Here is a 21772-nt window from a genome sequence, read left to right as displayed (position 1 = left end):
AGCCTATGCATGTGCATACGCTGACACTGCTAATACCCTGCAATACAGTATTGCAGAGTATTATCATGAACAAGAAATCAGATGATTGCTTGTTCATGTTCCATGGTGGAACAAGTAAAAAATAAAAAAAAAATGTTTCTCAATAAAAAATAAGTTTATAAATCACTAAAAATGCCCATAAGCCCCAAAACATATAAAGAGACATAGAACGCTCGAAAAAGTCTAAATCATAACGCAAACCCCACACCGCGTCCATAACAATCCCTAGAATAAAATTAAATAACTATTGAACCCGCAAGATGAATGCCGTTAAAAAAACTTGCCAAAAATTATGATTTTTTCCTATTTAATCCCACTAAAAATGCAATAGAAAGTGATCAACAAAACAGATGTACTCCAGAATCATACTGTTGCAAAGTACAACACGTCTCTCAAAAAACAAGCCATCAACCAGCTTTGTAGCCAAAAAAGTAAAAATGTTATGCCACTTGGAAGACGGTGATGCAAAATTGATAGATTTTCCCCCATATTAGGGTTTTATTTGGCAAATTTAGTAAAACATAAGAAAAAATATTCAAGTCTGGTATCCCCGTAATCGTATCGACCCATAGAATAAAGATAACATGATTATTAGGCTATACGGTGAACACGAAAAAATGAAAAGTAAAAAATCCAGTTGATCCAATTGATGCTTTTCTACTCGTGACCTCAAAAAAAAGTTCCTAAATTTTCAACAACAGGGGATACCCCCCAAAATGGTAACAATGGAAAAAGCATCTCGTCCTGCAAAAAACATGCCGTCACATGGCCCCTATAACGAAAAAACGAAAATTTTATAGACTACAAAAGGGGCCAATGAGGAAACTAAAATCCTGGCAGCTGCAGAGCGCTCCTGCCCTTCTGCGCTTCGCTGTGCGCCCATAAAAAGTAACGGCCACATGTGGGGGGACTAGTTGGAAGAAATTTCATAAGAAATTGTATGGTGGGTTGTAAATAAATGCAAAACTTATCAGCCAAAATTTACCACTAAAATGAAGCACAACATATGGGGAAAAAACAAAAAAATCTCATAATCGTTTTCAAAAGTTACAACCATATAAAGAGACGCAAGTCAGAATCCAAAAAAATGGGACTGAGCCTTAAGCTACAAAATGGCTGCGTCCTTAAGGAGTTAAACAGCCATAACTATGTGGGAGTTTCCTCTTCCAATCACAGGACAGCCAGTACTTCCTCTCTCTCTTTAAATACACATCGCATTGTTATATTACTTGGCTGTGACTAAGGGCCTTTTTTGCCCAAAAAATGTCAGCTTGTGTGCATGTATGTAGTCACTCTTTTAATGTAATCTAATAAAGCATTGAAGATCTTTTTAGTCCAGTGCCGGAATTCCTTCAATTTTTCTCCAGTGTTTTGTTGGTGTCCGGGCAACTTGTTCCATGGCACGGACCTGAAATGTGATCGGACCCACAGCTACAGGGATCTTCAGGGGTGAGCAGTATTGGACTTTTTTATTTCAATATAATTGCTTTTGACAGCTAGAACAGCTCTGATCCTAATTACCAGCAACCCAGCTTTCCAGAGATGAAGGAAAGCTGGGTGTGGTTCACAAGCCTGCCAGCAGAGAGTCATGACAGTTATGTTCAACTTATTGATGACTTTTTATTGGTCTTTTTTGGATATGAGGCGATTGCAGAGGCTCAGCTCTTGGTAATTTACCAGCTTCCAATATATGAAGTAACATATCTAAAGGTTAAGATCCACTTAAAACCATGGCCTTAGGCTGGCTTACTTCCCTTGTCTAGCACTTTGTATGGAAGATTTCAGAGAAAGGAGGAATTAGAAATATTTCTATGGGATAGATGGGATAATTATTTTCTTATATCATGCAAATGGTTGTATGTAAAAGTCTGTTTTACTTATTATATTTTTTTCTGGCACAAGTGATCAGTTCTTTAAAATGTTTTCTTTATGTAACCTGTTATGCTGGAATGTGAAAAGATAACACTTGAGAATGCTATAAGATAATATGTCGTGTTCTACAACATGTAGCTAACCCTGGTTTATCAGACAGCTGGGCTGTTTTCACTGTATTTACATAGTATGCAATAAATTGACAGGCCTGGTTGGCATAGCAACAATGTTGTACCAGAAAATGAAGGGTGACGAAGTCCAAGGTTCTACCGGCTTTGAATCAGTATCTTCATCTTTCATGTTCTTCTATCTATACCTTCTTCAATTTATACATGTGCATTTAGAATATAAAGGTGCCACTGTGCTTGTATACATAAGTATAAGTATGTTAGTGAGCATGGAAAATGCCACCACTTTTACAATGGTTTTTCTATATGTATATAGATCAGCGGCATCAAGGTTGCATCTGGTATGAGGCAAGATGAGTATCTGGGATCAGTTCCACAAGCGGGCTGTATCAGACCCTACCTTCATAAGCTGGCTGGCACACTGTAAAGGGGGGCATCAATGGGGATCATAACAGATAATTATTGTGTTTGGTAGATTAGATTACAAAGTTCTACGTCACTCTGTCTATCCCTGAACCAAAAATTGTTTTATTTTTTATGATGAGGACTGCAAACACCAAAATAAATTTTTGTAGAGGATGCCATTTACTGCAAATCCATCCTAGATGGGAAGAATTTGGACCATGCAAAACTATAAACAGTGTAAGCCCAGTGTCGTATACAGAACCATTCCTAAGGCGATACAGTCTTGGTTTTTGCGGCTTGCTCACATCCTCATATATTTATATGGTCCAAACACACAGTTGAGGATTCATCAGCCCCATGACTGAGCCTAGTGCCACAGAGGAAACACCCTGAGAAGGTCCTATTTTTGCCTATGTTTGTGGCTAGTCCAGCCCTATAGAAGTCAATGAAACCTGGTTGGCACAAGGATGGAATACATTTGCCTTCATTAGACAGCCTTGTTTTTTTATTTTTGTGAGCCTGCAAACATGGGGACAACCTGGACATTATTCGATGGTAGCATCACGTATTGATGTTGCTACCTATAATTATTAAAAAGCCCAGCTACTAGTGTGAAAATTTAAGAAGGAGGTCAGCATTTCTACATGCCTCTCTGAAATTAGAAAAGAGTCTGAGGTACTCTTATGTATGCCAGAATAGCTCTGTGACCACTCTTTCTGTTTTTTGACTATAGGTGTCAGGACCCAGAGACTTTTGCGTTTCAGGCAGCAGCTCTTCTAACTGAACTATGTAGCTCTATGGATTGCTTCTGTGCTAAGCCTTAACTAAATTCACTGAAATTCCAGTTTTCAGTTCCTGTTCTCCTAATTTACTCTACTTTTTCCCTAATTAAGCTTACTTTGTACTTCCTTCATGCAAGATTATTGTGCTCTCAACCTGTTATCTGTCTTAAGACAAGACAGGGGAGAGAAAAAACAACAGGCTCTGCCTAGTGCAAAAAAAGTGATTTCTTTTGAGTGTATATGAATTCATATGTGTATTCCGCTCACCTTTAGTGGTTGTGCAATCAGGCACAACAACATCAGATCACGTTTTTGGGTGCTGCCCCGTCCCTGCCTGTGGGTGATTTGCTCTCCTCGGGGTTGTAGAAAATGCATAGGTGGATCCAAAAGATGTGGAGTGTAATTTCCTCAATGGATAACAGATAAAAAATAGGGACTTCTTCTGGCGCAGCCGAAGGAATCACGGCTATTACGTAAAGCTCAATCGTGACTCAATTTAATATTATAATCAGGATAAAATACATACAGATAAAATCGGATGAATAAAAATGACAACCGGGCCCTTCCCTTCCTTGGTTGAACATGGACATGTTTGTTTTTTCAACCATATAAACTATGATACTCCACTGCTATATTTCAGGGTTGTAGTTTTACTGAGGGCACTGGGGGTACTTCCTCAAAATTTGTTTGCTTTTATTATGCCAAAAAATCATGACACCGAGGCACATTTTTGGTTCATAGTGTGTCCACTTTTGTACAAAGCCAGCCATGTTTCCAGCTCCCCTGTACAGTGCACAGAGTATTGGGTGGTCCCAATAGTCCTCATCTTCCAGTGACTGAGACGCTTCATCCAAAAATACAAGCACTTTCCTGTGGCTACATTGGTTAAATCTATTTCTTGAAGCACTACAGTGGTTCTCCTATGCTACTATATCATTGGAGCCATTGTTTATGCCACCAAATAGTTTCCAGTTAGAGCACAGATCTCCCCACCTTGATGTCCTCACATGTCCAACATTGGGGCAGATTTATCAAGCTGTCTGAAAGTCAGAATATTTCTAGTTGCCCATGGCAACCAATCACAGCTCCCGTTTAAAATATGCATGAGCACTGGTGAAATGAAAGCTGAGCTGGGATTGGTTGCCATGGGCAACTAGAAATATTCTGACTTTCAGACAGCTTGATAAATCTGCCCCACTGTCTCTGACCACTGTCTCTATCTTCCTATGCAATTGCTCAGAAAAGAAAGAAAGCAGGTAAACAGTAGTGCTTCCTAGGTCAAGGCTACCCTTAACAATGTAATAAATTTTAAGAGAGTAAGTAGGTTAGTTAGTAGTTAGTATTGCAGTCAAGTCCTATCCCAAGGGTGTCGAACCCATCCTGGGTATAGTAATGTAGAAACCAGGAGTATTTCATAGAACAATGATGTCCATGATAGATCCGAAAAAGGAGGACATTGTGAAAATTGTGCAAACTGACTGATGGTGATCAGAAATTATATCCTTTTATTGGAGACTATGGTGGGTCCTTCATCAGGTCAATATTAAGGCATTCACAATTGCTCCCAGGGGAATGTACATGGCTTTAATATTGACCTGATAAAGTAACCGCAGTAATGGTGTGAAACATGTTGAAACTCGTGTTTCTACCACCAGGGTGATGCCATAGGTGTTAATGGAGCCAGGACCCCCTCAGGCTGATTTGCATAGAGTCTCTCATCCTGGTGGTGGATGACCTTTAAGCTTGCAATTGCCAATAAAATGATAGTTTCTGCTCACCATCTGAGTTTTTTTGAGCCATTCTGAACATTGTGGACATCACCGTCTTATGAAATACCCGCTCTTTCTATCTTCCTGTGCTGTTAGATGTCCATTGTACATTCTACAACCAAGTCTGCACATAACAGCAGATATTATTCTGTGCAGCTCAGATCCTCTGGTTTGGATATATGCTGCTTAACTGTGTTACAGGGACAAGGGACAAAATCACAATCAACTGGCCACCAATGACAAAGTCTCTTTAAATAATAATAATTTCTTTTAAAGGACATCTACCACCAGGATGAGTGTAAACTTTTAGCTTCTTAGGACCATGTTACAAAAAAAAGGTTTTCTAGATTATGCAAATGAACCTGGACTCCATAGATGTCAGTGAAACCCTGAGCCCCTCAGGCTTATTTGTATACATTTTAAACCTTTACTTTCTAAAGCCCCTTCCACACTTGCGTTTTTCACGCGTGTTTTCTGCACATGCTTTTGACGCGCAGAACTTGCATTGCATTGCATTGTAACCATTGGCTCTTTTCAGACTTGCATTTTTTTTCATGCGCACACGCGTGTTTTTTTTTAACGCGCGTTTAAATCTCAGCATGCTCTACTTTTGCAAGTAACGCGTGTGAAAAACGCATCATACAAGTCTATGGAGATGCACCAAAAACGCATTGCACTCTGAGACAATTGCAAGTGCAATGCGTTTTTCACACAGCAATTGCCATAGAAAAGATAGACCTCAGTTCTGAGTCCTTTGAAATTGCATTGAAAACGCGCGTGAAACTGAGACACTGAACAAACTCTGACTGAAAACTGATTGAACTCTGATGCAAAATGTGCGTTTTTCACTGACCAAACCCTGATCGCACCCTGATCAAACTCTGACGTGATCTCCAACGCAAGTGTGGAAGGGGCCTTAGTGGACAGAAATCTCTGTGGTCACAAAGGTGCACCAGTATGACCATGGTCAGATTTAATGCCACTGGAGAACTATAGAACGATGATCCCTACATAGCACCTCCTCGTGAATATTAAGCCTAGAATGTGCCAAGAGTTAAAATAAGAGTTACAAAATCTACAGTATACAGAAATGTGCTCAGCTTGTCCTGCTCTATATTATGATACCTGTAGATGGCATTACTTTTATAATGTGATCTGTTTCCTTCAAGCAGAGCTCTACAGAAATTCAGTAAATTCATCTTTTCATCAGGAACATGTGCGTGGGCCTATTCTTAATTTAATTGTGCAGTTTATATCAAAATATCTATTACTAGCCTGAAGCTGAAGCCTTATATGGCAGAGCAGGATTAGGGTTCCAGGTAAACATATTGTGGATCTGTGTCTTGTGGGTAGCCCATTTCATGTTTGCTGTGGAATTTCTGTGCTGCAGACCCTTTTCAATGGGACTAGCCTTCATATGGTAACCAAAACAGTTTTCTGGGAAGCAGTATACCAATAGCACATGTTAGTATACTGACATAAAATGTACTAAATCATTTTCCAGAATGCTTCTTCTTTATACATGATCTCAATTATTGGCACTTTTACATGAAATCGAAGAGGGAGACCATTATTAACCACTTAGGGCGCGGTCCCACGGTGCGTTTGCAAACGCAGACGCAGACCAAACCACGCCCACCGGGGCGGTCCGCGGTCCGATCGCATCGGCGTTTTCCATAGAAACATAGAGAAACGCCGATGCGATCGGACCGCGGACCGCCCCGGTGGGCGTGGTTTGGTCTGCGTCTGCGTTTGCAAACGCACCGTGGGACCGCGCCCTTAATGATCGCCGTATCGGGTTTATACGGCGGCCAATAAGGGTACTTCTTATGAAGCGCCGCCTTTCCATGTCGTGCATCAGAAGAAGATTGCAGGACCCAATGTTAAACTGAGCAAAGATAAGAAAAACTATAATGAATGAACTATCACTGTAATCATAGTGAAATAGAAAATACAGATAAAATATTGTGGTGACAGTGTGGTTAGATTATCAGGGTACAAGGTGTATGTGCACTTTCATCTGGTTTCTGACATTGTACTAACACACTGACACATAGAGAGATGAAACAGATGAGATGCTATTACACAGAGGCTGATAGACCATTATACTGTTGGCTTCTGCTACATCTCACAGCTATGTGCCATACGGTATATACAGCATATACACACATACATACAGCACATACACACATACATACAGCATATAGTGTACAGCACATACACACATACATCCAACTATAAATTCATATATAGGAACTTGCTTGCATTTATTGCAGATCGGCTCCTGGCTGGCTCTGGCATCATGGCAGTGGGTGGCTGTGTCTTCGGGCTGCTATATGGTTGTGGCATCATGTGGGCCTAAGAAGCCACGGAAGTAGTAGACTGGCCAGGCCGCCACAGAAGTAATAGACCATGTGACCGTGCATGGAGTAGATGAGCCCGGCTTCAGCAGATAGAACAGACCGCTTTTGGAGACATGAGGGCGGTCAGCAGCAAATTAAGTGTACGGGTTGAGTGGCCGCAAATGAGGTTGCTGGACAGGGACAGTGGGACGGCACTAGGGCCGTATTACTGTAAAAGGGTGGTCCCATCACCATAGCGTTTATAAATTTCGGCTTAGCTGTTCATCCCAGGCCCCTGTGCCACCGGGCCCGTAGCAGCCATAGCGGTTGTTGTTACGCCACTGATTTCTTCTGTTGCATAATGAGAAAAAAAAAACCTCTGTAGCTGCCCCATAATTCCAGCACCATCTCTTGTTCTCCATATCTACTGGTCTTATTGCCCTCAGTGGTCACATGTGCTTTATTTGGATGTGGCAGCTGAGACCAGGCATTTGCACAGCCATTATATGAAGAATGAACCTGACCTAGGCACCAGAGATTGAAAAACTGCTACTAAAGCAGTATGAATCCGCCTTAAAAGTAAGGGTGCGGTCACACGTCGCGTTTACTGCATGTGTTTAAAAACACATTGCTACAGCTGAAGGGAGATTTGCCTATTTAAACAGCTGTTAACGCTTGCATTTACAAAATGCAAGTGTTAACACATTGTTAACACCTGTGTTAACATAGCGATTAACACGTGCAGTTGTTAACACATTGTTAAGACATGTGTTAACATCGCAGTTAACACATGTGTTTTGTAAACACGAGTGTTAACAGCTGTTTAACCCCTTAAGGACGCAGCCATTTTACAGCTTAAGGCTCAGTCCCATTTTTTGGATTCTGACATGCGTTGCTTTATATGGTTATAACTTTTGAACACTGTTACTTATCAAAGCGATTCTGAGATTGTTTTTTACCCACGTGTTGTACTTCATTTTAGTGGTAAATTTTGGCTGATAAGTTTTGCGTTTATTTACAAAAAAAAAGAAAATATGATGAATTTTCTGAAAAATTTGCCATTTTTGAAATTTTAAATCATTGCGTTTTCAGGCAGATAGATTTACCACCTAAATAAATTGCTGAATAACATTTTCCATATGTCTACTTTACATTTTCACCATTTTTGAAATGTCTGGATAATTTATTTTGATGTCACGCGGCTTACAAATCGAATAGCGCTTTTCCGGATTTTCAGAATTGACTATTTTGGGGATAAATACAGTTTTGAATGAAATTTACATATTTAGCATCAAAACCCCCCTATATAACCAACCCATTTTCAAATCTGCACCCCTCAAGCTATCAGAAACAGATTTTACGAAGATTGTTAACCCCTTTAGATCGTCATAGTAATTACATCAAAATGGAGGCGAAATTTAGAATAGTCAAATTGTGCCGGTTATACGTTCATTTAGCCCTAAAATTTACACATTTCCAAAAGATAAAAATACAAAACCCACCATACAATTTGTTCTACAATTTCTCCCGAGTGCAGAGACGCCCCACATGTGGCCGTGACTTGTTTTATGGGCACACAGTGAGGCGCAGAAGGGAAGGAGCACCCTGCAGCTGCCAGGATTTTACTTTCCTCATTGGCCTCTTTTGAAGGCTGTAAAATTTTCACTTTTGCGCTATTAGGGCCATGTGACAGCATTTTTTTTGCGGGATGAGATGCTTTTTCCAATGTTACCATTTTGGGGTTGGTATCACCTATTGTTGAAAATTTAGGAACTTCTTTTTGAGAGCAGGAGTAGAAAAGCATAAATTCTCTACTGGTTTTTTTACTTTTTTTTTTTTTGTGGTGTTCACCGTATAGACTAATAATCATATTATCTTCATTCTATGGGTCGATACGATTACGGCGATACCAGACACGAATATATTTTCTTGCGTTTTACTAAATTTGTAAAATAAAACCCTATTGTGGGGAAAAATCTATCATTTTTGTATTGCCATCTTCCAAGTGGCATAACTTTGTTACGTTTTTGGCTACGGAGCTGGTTGATGGCTTGTTTTTTGCGGGACACATTGTACTTTGCACCAGTATCATTCTAGAGTAAATATGTTTTTTTGATCACTTTTTATAGCATTTTTTGTGGGATTGAATAGGTAAAAATCATAATTTTTGGAGGGTTTATAACAGTTTTCTTTTACGGCGTTCATCGTGCGGGTTCAATAATTATTTATTTTTATTCTACGGGTTGTTACGGACGCGGTGATACTATATATGTGGGGTTTGTGTTATGATTTAGACTTTTTTTTAGTTATATGTCTCTTTATATGTTTTGGGGCTTTTGGGCATTTTTGGTGATTTATTACTTTATTTTTTTATTGAATAATTTTTTTTTTTTACTTTTTCAGTTTTTCCACCATGGGAAATGAACAAGCAATCATCTGATTGCTTGTTCATAATAATATCCTGCAATACTTATGTATTGCAGGGCATTATCAGTGTCAGCCTATGCACTTGCATAGGGTGGCACACTGCCAGTAAGATGACGTCACAGATGCCATCTTACCGGCAGTTCCTGCAGGTAACACTGGGGTCCAGATCGGACCCCAGTGATACCGTAGCAATGATCGGTGCCCCCCGAAAATGATTCGGGGGGGGCGATCGTGGGGGAAAGACACCCCAGATGCATGTTAGATGCCGCGATGACCGCGGCATTTAACGGGTTAATCACCCGCGATCAGAGACAACTCCGATCGCGGGTGTTACACTGGGGTGCCGGCTATCAGTCACAGCCGGCACCCCGTGTTTCTCGATGCCGGTTCGGCTCAAATCTTGAGCTGAACCGGCATCGGCTCAGCGTCCGATATATCGGACGCTGAGCGCTAAGTCACTGAGCTCAGCGTCCGATATATCGGACGCTGAGCGTTAAGAGGTTAATTAGGCAAATCTACCTTCAGTTTTAGCATGCAGTAAACGCGACGTGTGACCGCACCCTAAGGGTGAAGACACACATGGCGTTTTTAGGCCGTTTTTACTAAGTGCGTTTTCAGATTGTTAAAAACGCATGCGTTAAAAAACGCATGCGTTTTTTGAAAACGCATGCTTTTTTGTCAGTTTTTCCGAAATTGCGCAATGAAAAACGGACAAAAACACATGCGTTTTTAACGATCTGAAAACGCACTTAGTAAAAACGGCCCAAAAACGCCATGTGTGTCTTCACCCTTAGGGTTTCTTTTTGAACAAACCTCCCCCCTCCCAAGAAAACCCATTTAACAATTCAGTTAGAACAATAAAACTGTCTCCAAGTATATACAGAAGATGGGGGTTAAAAAACAATCTAGGAATCAGAATTTGGAACAGGTTGCATCAGATCGTTACATATTTAATACCAATTTTATTCCATTCTTTATTTAATGTAGAATCAACATATTGGTTCCAATTATTTTTAACTTTCATTATATTTTTCTTATCAAAAAAATATATGTATCATTCTTTTATTTCTTTCAAATCTTCAAAATACCATATTTTATGCTATTATTTTCTAACAGTGGTAATCATCAAAACGAATAAAATCCTGTTTTAAACGTAAGCCCTATAATTGTAAACTTCAGTTGTAATGTATTAAGCTGTCAGGTTTGGATTTCTTCATGTTTTCTTGCGTGAAGAATAGAGATGAGCGAACACACTCGTCCGAGCTTGATGCTCGTTCGAGCATTAGCGTACTCGAAACTGCTCGTTGCTCGGACGAGTATTTCGCCAGCTCGAGAAAATGGCATCTCCTGCCGTTGTGATTTTTGGCGGCCAGAAACAGAGCAGAGACTCTGCACTCTGCAGAGACTCTGCACTCCACCCAGCATGACGTGGTACTCTTACACGTCGATAGCAGTGGTTGGCTGGCCTGATCAGGTGACCCTGGAATAGACTAGCCCCTGCCTGCACTGCTTGGATCATTTTCTGTCTGGATGCTGTTAGGAAGAGAGCTGCTGCTGCAGGGATAGCGTTAGGGTGTTACTGTTAGGCAGGAGTGAGTCTACAAGAACCCAACAGCTCTTGTTAGGACTATGCAACACCCTCGCCGATGCAAGGCAGAGCTGGGTTTGCAAATACGTCCCACCATGTAGCTTGCAGCCTGTGTAGGGTCTGATTAGCCTCACAGCATGTCACTACATAACACTAGATAACACAGATGAACTCTGCAGTGGTAGATCCTGCCTGGCAAGGCAGGAGTTAATTCTTTGATGTGATGTAAAATGTGTCATCCAATCACATGTATTATCCTAATGTATTGTAAGCTGGGATATAATTGGAGGAGTAACCACCACATGACCAAGAGCTGAGAAAAAGTGACGGTTGGAGATTTCTAACAGTCAGTTCAGTCAGAGAAGTGAATCTGACAGGATTCAGTCAGAAAGACTAGCCAGTCAGACCAAGCAGTGAGACAGTAGTGTAGTGAATTAGTCAGTGAGAGGAAAGGGGTATCATCCTACCTTCCAGGGTGATACCTGAAGCAACCCAGAACAAGCTGAAGCATCCTACTAGGACACAGCTATCTCCCAGCCTGCCATTGCATCCAGGCTGATGATCCCTCATGTGGCTTCCTCCAAATGCATCTCGGCACTCCACCATTTTGTTAAGGCACGTTGCTGCGGTTCCTGTCGGTTCCAATAAAGAACTGTAAGTTGTTTTTGTTCAACGTCTGCCTCCGTCTGGTCCCTGCTACTACGGCTGTCACCATCACAGGCACCCTGTCCACCACACAGAGACCCATACTCTAGACACCAAAGGGTTGCCCCAGGGAGATCCGCTATAGCAGCATCTCCCTCATCATTTCTTGCCAACACCACCCTGCTGGAGACCTGCCAGGCTGTAGGACAGCCCTCCGGTCCCCATACCAAGCACCGTGACACTAGCGTGCCAAGGCCGCAACCGCCAGCCACTCAGGTACTGCGGGCCCCGGCTGACTCCAGGCCCCGAGAAAAGGCTAGGACCCGGTGGGGGATGTTGCAACTAGAATAGCGTTATTTTTTTTTTTTTTTTTTGCTTGTGGCTGGGCTTGCTGGCACTAGTAGTGCAGCTAGTACCATATTGTGAGGAATTTGCAGGGAGACTTGGGAACGTTCTATTTAGCTCTTACTGACACACACATCTCAAACACCTAAGTGGGACAATTTATTAGGGGTTTGATTGAATTAGGCACAGCACAAAATCCAGTTGTGTGCTGTCAGTGTAGGTTAGAAACTAGCCATAACAATAGGATAGCATTGTTTAAAAAAAAAAACAAATGAAACAAACAAAAAAAAAATCCCAAAAAATTTACGGTTTACACTTTAATTTTGAAAATGTTGAACCTGAGGGCTAGGGGTAGAGGACGAGTGCGTGGACGTGGGCGTCCAACTACTGCAGGGGTCAGAGGCCGTGGTCCTGGGCGGGGTGAGACACCACCTGCTGATGAGGGAGCAGGGGAATTCCGCAGAGCTACACTCCCTAGGTTCATGTCTCAAGTTACTGGGACTCGTGGTAGAGCACTGTTGAGGCCAGAACAATGCGAACAGGTGATGTTGAGGATTGCGGACAATGCTTCTAGCAATTTGTCCACTAGTCAGTCTTCCACGCAGTCCACCCATGTCATTGAAATCAGCACTCCTACAGCTCCTCAGCCTCCTTCCCCCCAGTCTGCCCCCTCCCAGGAAAATTTGGCATTTGAACCGGCGTACTCTGAGGAACTGTTTTCTGTACCCTTCCCAGAGTCACAAACCATTTGTCCGGTTGCTGCTGAGCTCTTTTCCGATGCCCAGGGTTTCCACCGGTCGCAGTCTGTGGGTGATGATGACATTGTTGACGTAGTGGAAGAAGTGTGTAAAGAGGTGTCGGACGATGAGGAGACACGGTTGTCAGGGCAGGATGTCCGAGGGGGGAGCAGACTGAGGGATCGAAGGATGATGAGGTGACAGACCCAAGCTGGGTTGATAGGCCGGGTGAACACAGTGCTTCTGAGACGGAGGCGAGTCCTCGACAAGAACAGGTTGGAAGAGGCAGTGGTGGGGCCAGACGGAGAGGCAGGGCCAGAGCTGGTGCATCAGCGCCAAATGTTTCACGTAGTCAAGCTCCCGTGGCGAGGGCTAGATTTTCGGAAGTCTGGAGGTTCTTTAAAAAAACACCGGATGACCGACGGACTGTGGTGTGCAACCTGTGCCACACCTAGATCAGCAGGGGTTCCACCACTACTAGCTTAACTACCACCAGTATGCACAGGCATATGAATGCTAAACACCCCACTCAATGGCACCAAGCCCGTTCACCTCCGGCCGGGCACACCACTGCTCCTTCCCCTATGTCATCTGCTGCCTCTGCTAGTCAGCCCCCTGCCCAGGGCCCCGGCCCAAACACCTCCCGTGGAAAACCACATCTTCGCCTCCACGATCCTCCACAGCATCCACCAATGTCTCCATGCTCAGCGTTCAGCTCTCCATACCTCAGATGCTGGAGCGCAAAAGGAAGTATAGTGCAACCCACCCACACGCCCAAGCCCTCAACGTCCACATCTCCAGATTACTTAGCCTGGAGATGTGGCCCTATAGGCTGGTAGAGACCGAGGTCTTTCGCAACATCATGGCGGCGGCCGCCCCTCGGTATTCGGTCCCCCGCCGTCACTATTCCCAATGTGCCGTCCCAGCCCTGCACCAGCACGTGTCAGACAACATCATCCGTGTCCTGACCAACGCCATTTCTGACAAGGTCCACCTGACCACGGACACGTGGACGAGTGCTGCCGGGCAGGGCCACTATATATCACTGACGGCACACTATATATCACTCCCGACATGTGACATAATAGTACGTAGAGTACACGTAGAGAGCCAGGCGCAAGGATGGACTGAGGAGTTGTAACAGTAGTGCAGGTAATAGAGGTATAAAACATGTGGGTAAAACCGTTCAGGGAGCAGAAAACTGGGACAAGTAATATTAGGATTGCCACATGGTTTTCTTCTAGGAAACAATTTGACCCCCATAATGCAATCAATCCACCATCCTAGGTAAGGGCCAATGCAGCAGCCTCCAGTAGTGAGAAACAGAAGAGCTGCACAAGATGACAGTAATACAGTGGCCATTAGTGGTTCATAATAAAAGTACTCCAGATTCTAACATGTTTACTCAGCAGGTGGCTGGTCATACATGAGGTGCTCAGATTTTTAAAGGGGTATTCTCGTCTGGGGACTAACATTTAGTTTTATTAATCTGATATATAATTTCTTCAATTAGATGTTATTAAAATAAAATTACCCGTGCGAAGATAATTTCTCATAAATGTAGTCATAGGGTCCCTTAAAAACAAAACTGTGAAACAAGACAGGGAACAAATGATAAATGTTCTGTCTTCTATATTCTATGAGAAAATCCCACAATGCAGACATACTGTGGGATGGCGTTTGTTTTCTGTGTCCCTGAGTTTGGGCAATAGCACTCATGTGGCTACACGCTGACTGCTGGGTCTTAGCCCTTTCGCTTGTGCTGCCTGCTGCCCACAGCTTCCTAGCCACCACCTCTTTGCCTGAAGTATTACTGCCTTCTACTAATATCAGGTCTAGGACCCCATCATCACCCTTTGCTTCTTCTATCACTAATCCCTTATAGTTGCCCTCCTCTGTCTACACATCGCGGAATGACATAGATGTTGGCAGTTGTCTTTTATCATCATCATGGGTCTCTTCTGGCGGTCCACCACAGACACAATCATCCTCCAATCAGGGGTGTACCTAGCCTGTCTGCTGCCTGAGGCGAGCCATTGAGAGGCGCCCGCCTCTCCCCCCCCCCCCCCGCACATATATGTAATATATCAGGGAGTGTCAGGACCAGATCCATCATATTGGTTTGGTGTAAAAATAAAGCAATGCAAAATGCATACAGCGTGTCGCATAGTATAAAATGCATACAGCGTACCGCCATGTAGTATAAAATGCATACAGCGTACCGCCATGTAGTATAAAATGCATACAGCGTGCCGCCATGTAGTATAAAATGCATACAGCGTGCCACCATGTAGTATAAAATGCATACAGCATATCGCCATGTAGTATAAAATGGATACAGCATACCGCCATGTAGTATAAAATGGATACAGCATACCGCCATGTAGTATAAAATGGATACAGCATACCGCCATGTAGTATAAAATAGACACAGAGTACCACCAAGTAGTATAAAATGCATACAGAGTACCGCCACGTAGTACAAAATACAATCAAGGTGTTTAACTTCCTCTATGCAACTAAGTGCCCTTAAAAGGGCAACTGCTGGTTTTTCAGAAGTGCCTGGCTATCTGACTTACCTGAAATTGCAACCTCTTCCTAGAGTGTATAGTGGCATCTGGATATGTTGCAATTACACTGCAGAGTCACTGCTTGGTGCTTTTTCCTAAACATGGACCTAGATCCCAAAAGCTTGTTCGATCTCTGGGTCCATGGGTGCCGTATCGACCACATTCTAGCCAAATTGTGCGGTTTCGGTTTGCTCATCACTAATTAAAAGTACTGCTCATACTAACCTAAGAAATAAACAGGATGTTTAATTTGGATTACATATTTGTGAATCTGTTAAAATATAGCACATAAGAATCTAACTCAATTATGTTCTCTACTCTCTAGTCTTGCAGACTCCCAGTACATAACACAGAATGGTACCATTAGACATGTTCCTCAAGGACAATAGACACATTGGTGGAAATTTATTAAGAATGGCATATTGAATGTTAGTTTTAATCCCCTTCCCACAGTGCACTGCTCCAATCTCTTTGTAAATCCGGATGTGTGCTCCACTGCTGGATTTAAATCTCCATTAGGTCAGACTGCAGAAAATTAGGAGAATGTGGTAGGTCGGAAAACTGTAAACAAGATTGCAATTTTTCAGACTCCAAGGGTGATGGACCCTCTGGACCACTGCCGACAATGATGTAAGCCGACACCTGGACCGGAATCTAAGTGCCACCTGGTTTTCCCCATAGCCCGCCACAAAGTGGGTTGGAATTGCTGTGGTGTGGTACCACCAGGTCGTTCCACAGGTGCAACTTTGTCCACGGTGACAGCCAAAGTGAGATACACAGACGTTAGGCAGAATCGTAGTCAGGGACGGGCATGAGGTCAGGAGGGGCGGCACGGGATGGGAGTCAGGGACATAGCAATAGGTCAAAGCAGGCAGCAGAGGAGCGTAGTCAGGAACTGAACTGGGATCACAACGGGAAGGCAATAATAGTGTGAGACAAAGCTTTCTCTAAGGCTCAAATGAAGGGGCTGGAAATTCATCAGAATTGGCAGCGGGCCAGTGGCAATTATAGGTGCATTGGCTCTTTAAATCTCCGGAAGCCAATGTGTGCGCCCTAGTAGGCGGGTTGCAAGAGCCATCATGGGATCGCGGAAAGGTGAGAGCAGAGGCGTGGGTAGTTCTCATAGGAGAAGCGCTGAGCCAGGCACAGAAGTGACAGAGCCTCATTATCATGATTTATAATTGTTTTTTGGTAAAACCACTCAATTCAGGGTATAAACAAGATATGTTTCTGCATCCGTACAGCTACAAGGTATTTCAAGGTATAATGCATTAAAAAAAATGGTAGATTTCCTTTAACAAAGCTATTTAACAAGCAATAAAACCCCTATGCATGATTAAATGTAGGGAGTAGTGAGTAAATGATACGTTTTGTGTGTGATAGACGGCCATTATATGTTATAAAAGGTGTTATAAAAGAAGTAAGCCCTGCATCAAGTAGATAGTATGGTCTAGAACATGAAGGCTAAAAATATGCAGACAAATATGATGAACACAGAGCTGGATATGTTTATGCAGAATGTATGAAAGTAGCCCCACTTACAGTTAAAAAGGATTAAAGAGCTGAAGCAATTCTCCATATAGACTTCAAAGTCAGCAGTCAAATAACTAACAAGCTTTCTTGTTGAGTTCTGTTAGACTTTGTAATGATGTTACAGGTAACTTTCCATTCTTCTCAAGAATAAGTGATGATTTAAGAATCTTACAGTGACAGCCATCAAATAGAGAATGTGCAGCGTGCACCACTTATCACTTTATATAGAATATATATTTTATCTATGTAAAATCTTCTTGAGCTTTAGTTAATTTTTAACGAAAGCTTAATTGTGGACAGCATACATCTGTTGGCAGAGTGAAAAGTCTTACTAGGAGCGGACAGCTGTTTGCATCTTGTGTGTTATCGGTCTGGACTACGCGGGTAGGAGTAGAAGCTGCACTATCTATGCCCAGTTGTTGGTTCATGCACCTGGCGGATAAATCCATGCAAAACTCAGAACTGAAGTCCATGTCAGCTACAGTTGCACCCTGTCAGCAGAATGACTTGCATCTATACAAAACATGTGCAAATTGACTTTTATGCATCACACATTTAGGCCCCTTTCACACTTGCGTTGCAGATCACGTCAGAGTCTGATCAGGGTGCGATCAGGATTTGGTCAGTGAAAAACTGACATTTTGCATCAGAGTTCAATCAGTTTTCAGTCAGAGTTTGTTTAGTGTCTCAGTTTTTCACGTGCATTTTCAATGCAATTTCAATGCGTGTCAATAACGCGCGTGAAAAGGACTGAGCTCTATCTTTTCTATGGCAATTGCACTTGCATTGGACTTGCATGTGTCTCAGAGTGTGATGCGTTTTTGATGCATCTCCATAGACTTAAAAATACAATAAACCCCGGAGGGGGTGGGTCGATCTCAAATAGGTGAGGACCCAAAGAAATCACTTCTAGAAAGTGAAAAACAAATTACAATCAGTGATTTAAAAATGTGCTTTCTTTTATTCGTTGATTTAAACAGAAAAAATGAAGCTCAGAGAATTTTTAATGGTGCGAACTTGGCCTCTGCACTGGTAGTCAGTCTGTGAAAAGAAAATTGATTGCATGAGAGTCAAATAATGGTCGTGATGGTATAGTGACGTAAATATAATATCAAGGGCTCACCTTGTTCATTATTCGTATATCTCAAGGATCAGAGGTCAGGTAACTCTATAAGGCTCCTAAAGGAAATACCCAAAAGAATTCACCTTGGTCTTTGTGACTGTCCAAAGTAGTCAAATAGGGTCTTAGGTGAGAAAGGTAAAGATCCAAGCAGAGTACTTTAGAGTTTAGGAGAGAGAAGGGTGACTGATAGATATTAGTCCATCTGGGCTCGGGTCTTACTGACCAAACAGTCATGTAAAAAAATCCCTATACAAGCCCTATTTAGGACATAGACTATTGCACCCTGATGACCTAGCCTCGGGACTATGGTCCTATGTGATCAAAGTCCCGACTGGAACCTGTCCCTGCAGAAACTGGCCCTATTACAGACCTATTCAGCAGATATATACAAGTTCTTGAAGCCTATTGGCGTCGTATACTGTCACAAATGAGGGTCGCAAATGTGTCATAGAATAGAAAAAGAAACCCAAATCCCAACAATGCTTGTTTCGCCCTATTGGGCTCATCAGGGGAACGCTGGGTTCTTCAATAAACGCCCTATTAGAGACAGTGAATAGTTGCCGTGTTAACCCCAATGAGATCTGATCAGCCTAGACTTGTAGTACTATACATGTATCAGTTCAGTTTGTATGGAAAAAGGCCTTACCTTAATGCCGTAGGGGTAACAAGGGAGTGGAATAAAGCCAGGTAATGCTTGCAGCCGTAGGAGGCAGTGTGATGCCAGTGGGTTGTCCTGACTGAATCCGTGCAGGGGTTTAAAAAGGGCGCGCTACCTATGCCAGCCAATCGTGTAGTTCCTGAGGCTGGGAGACGGGCGTACGCGCAGTGTACGCTGGACAGGGAAGGTTCCGGTGCAGAGTCAGTACTGAGACGCGACTCACGCATGTGCGCCTCCATAGACTTGTAAGGTGCGTTTTTCCCGTGCATGACTTACAAAAGTAGAGCATGTTGAGATTTAAATACGCGTTTAAAAAAACTTGCGTGTGTGAGTGAAAAAGAATGCAAGTCTGAAAAAAAACATTGATTACCATGGGTCGTAGTGTAATGCAAGTTCTGTGCATCAAAAGCATACACAGAATATGTGTGTTAAAAAACGCAAGTGTGAAAGAGGCCTCAGTTACCATCATGCAGAACATATCTCTAATGGGAGCTTATTTGAGAACCTAAATAAGCATAGACCATGGCTTCAAAGTAAGCTCTGCGGCTTTTGTATGCTAGACCATCGAGGCCCATTGTCATGATAGAGCAAGGCCATCCCACTGGATTATCTAGCGGCAATGTGTTACTGGTGTTATTTTTGTGATGTAAGGTATTACTGTTTGGAGTCATTTGGCAAAAGATTGATTTTTTTTAAAAAATTTTTTTTATTAAAACATGTGTTTTAACAGGAATTGTGCGGAACTGAGGGAAAAATAAACGTAATTGGTTATAAATTACTAATGTTAAGAATTAAAGAGGACCTGTCAACCATAAAAAAGGCAATCAACTCCTAGTGCTACCCCAGATGTAGCAGTGTAGCAGACACTGCCACGCAGTACAATAGGAATGCTGGACCACGCTCAAAGCAGTCAGGCGTATTCATGAGGGCGGGACTAGGAAGCCGTGACTGCCGCATGAAGCCTGGCAGTGACCGCCGGCCTATGGAGTGGGAGGGACGGTTCATGGAAGAAGCTGTGCCTTGGACCGCCCCCCCTCATGAATGCGCCAGACTGGTTTGAGCCGTTCTTCCCACTCCATAGGCCGGCGGTGACTGCCAGGCTTCATGCAGCAGTCACCACGCCCTACACCCGCCCCCTCATGAATACACCGGACCGCTTTGAGCGTGGTCCAACATTTCTATTGTACTGCACGGCAGAGTCTGCTAGCTTTATTCGAGGGTTCCGATAAAGCTAGCAATGCAGCACTGCTATATCTGGGGTAGCACTAGGAGCTGGTTAGTAAGCTGGTTAGCAAGCAGCTCCTAGTGCCTTTTATTATGGGTGACAGGTCCTCTTTAAACATAATTATTATTTTTTTTTCAATATGTCTTTGTGTAACTAAGAATACTCCAAGCAGACTCCAATGTTCATTTAGCTCTTGGGTGCTAAGCATTGTGTTTATTTAGCATATGTGTACTCAGCAGTTAGTCATGAAAGTGTATTCATTTAGCACATCACTTGAAATTCCCGGCAGGCTGGGTTCTCACACTGGACTAATAATGAACCATAATATACAATAAACAAATTATTGTTAGTGAACTCATAAATTGAGACTGCCAAATAAGGAAGGAGATATTCACAGTGAGGGGCAAATTCTATTTATAACATTTGTTAATGGTGTAAAAATGTTAGGAGCATACCTTGTTTCTGAGTCTATTAGTTACATGTTTTATGAGTCTTTTGATTTAGAGGTAGTTGAAGGATAACGCTTCACATATTTTACTAATTAAAAAGATGATAGAAAGTCTCAGAATTCGGTATAATTTCTTCTGGATTTTTATGGTTGTAAAGATTATTGTCATTACTGTCATTTACATTTTTTTGGGAGTTAAAATATTCCTGTTGGCAGTGCTGAGTTGAGAAGAGGAAAGTGTCAAGACCCTAAATGGTGCTTGCTCACCTTCTTCTCAGCAGAGTCTGAAGGAGAGTTAGCAGTTTTTGGTTTTTATTTCCTGAGTGTATAAACTGCTAGACCTCAACTTTTGTTACCAGAAATTGGCTTTGTTCCCACTTTTTTACATCTCTGACTTGATACCATTGTTTAGGGCAGTTTTGGTGTGTGTGGGGTAGTAACTTGCGACCGACAATGTTGTAATATTTTACGAAATCATATATAATAGTCATCTCACCACATCCATATGTGATCCTAGACTAGATTGAGGGTGAACAGAGAGGGGGCAATATGACTCACATAGTAACTTGCGACCGACAATGTTGTAATATTTTACGAAATCATATATAATAGTCATCTCACCACATCCATATGTGATCCTAGACTGGATTGAGGGTGAACAGAGAGGGGGCAATATGACTCACATTGGTAGCAGTGTAATAGATGCAAAAAAGAAGAAACCTATGTTCTCCAGCACTTCCGCAGATGAAAAGTAAAAGTACAGCTTTTATTGAAGCATGTTAAAAATGTGGTGACAAATCTCAAACCATTACATGTGGCTCAATGTTCTCGAGAATTTTGGCAATGCCCCGTCTACTCAACTTGATTTGATTCTGCTGTTCCTAAAAGCATGTAAAAAAATTCCATGGGAGATGGTGTATTGAGACTACATCTGACTACAGAAAATGTAGTGAGAAGTGTGCCTTATTTGCCCAGAGAGTCCACATATTATGGAATCTATTGTATAGGACAACTTATAGGAAGTATATCATAATAATAAATCCCTTCCTCATGTTTTTCCATACAAAAATTGCGCTGAAAAATCTAACTTGGCTTATACTCAAGTCTATAAAAAAATTAACACTGTACTCACCTTT

The 21772-nt window shown here is 42.3% G+C and overlaps 1 protein-coding gene across 3 annotated transcripts in view; it reads left to right on the top strand.

Annotated features, from left to right (window-relative positions):
* The first annotated feature begins 1260 nt into the window (after positions 1-1260).
* Positions 1261-21772, top strand: part of GRIN2B (glutamate ionotropic receptor NMDA type subunit 2B) — a 552939-nt gene continuing 532427 nt past the window's right edge. For all 3 annotated transcript variants that reach the window (XM_072127541.1, XM_072127539.1, XM_072127540.1), the window contains exon 1: positions 1261-1488. The gene's annotated coding sequence lies outside the window, so the exon portion shown is untranslated. The remainder of the gene's footprint in view (positions 1489-21772) is intronic.

The sequence above is a fragment of the Engystomops pustulosus genome, chromosome 10 (assembly GCF_040894005.1).
Source record: "Engystomops pustulosus chromosome 10, aEngPut4.maternal, whole genome shotgun sequence".
Lineage (NCBI taxonomy): Eukaryota > Metazoa > Chordata > Amphibia > Anura > Leptodactylidae > Engystomops > Engystomops pustulosus.
This window is presented reverse-complemented; position numbering and strand designations above follow the sequence as displayed.